Here is a 560-nt window from a genome sequence, read left to right as displayed (position 1 = left end):
TATTTATTTATATATACGTGTAGATTTGTTTATTTATATATATATATATTTATTTATTTATATATATATTATCCATACATACATACTGTAAATTCTCGAGTATAATCCGCACTTTTTTCCCAAAATTTAAAATTCAAAATTTCTAGAGCGTACTATATACGAGATTAAAAATGAAAGAATATTTTCTTAGTGATAAATATGTAAAGGCAATTTAATATTTATTTTTCACTGACGTTATTACTGTTATTTCTTGATTTTCTGCAAAGCGCACAAAAAAGCTACACGTTTGCATTATGTTATATATACAATAATAATAAAGGACGTTACCGTATATATGTTTACAAACCAAGGACGTTATACAGACCTCCTTGACTCAAGTTAGAGAAGGGGTGCGTATTATACACAAGTTTTAGGTTTTTCAGAGGTACAGCCCCCTAAAAATCCCCTGTGTATTATGCTCAAGAGCGGACTATACTCGAGGATTTACGGTATGCAGTTGAAGTTTATAGAAAAACAAAAGACGAAGACAGGTGTATGAACAACAAGCAGGTGTATTAGTT

The 560-nt window shown here is 29.5% G+C and overlaps 1 protein-coding gene across 1 annotated transcript in view; it reads left to right on the top strand.

The window, feature by feature from the left end:
- LOC106881252 (aquaporin-11) overlaps positions 1-560 on the top strand; it is a 16,386-nt gene that overhangs the window by 4,249 nt on the left and 11,577 nt on the right. The gene's annotated exons all lie outside the window — the stretch shown is intronic.

Source organism: Octopus bimaculoides, chromosome 27, assembly GCF_001194135.2.
Source record: "Octopus bimaculoides isolate UCB-OBI-ISO-001 chromosome 27, ASM119413v2, whole genome shotgun sequence".
NCBI classification, from domain to species: domain Eukaryota; kingdom Metazoa; phylum Mollusca; class Cephalopoda; order Octopoda; family Octopodidae; genus Octopus; species Octopus bimaculoides.
This window is presented reverse-complemented; position numbering and strand designations above follow the sequence as displayed.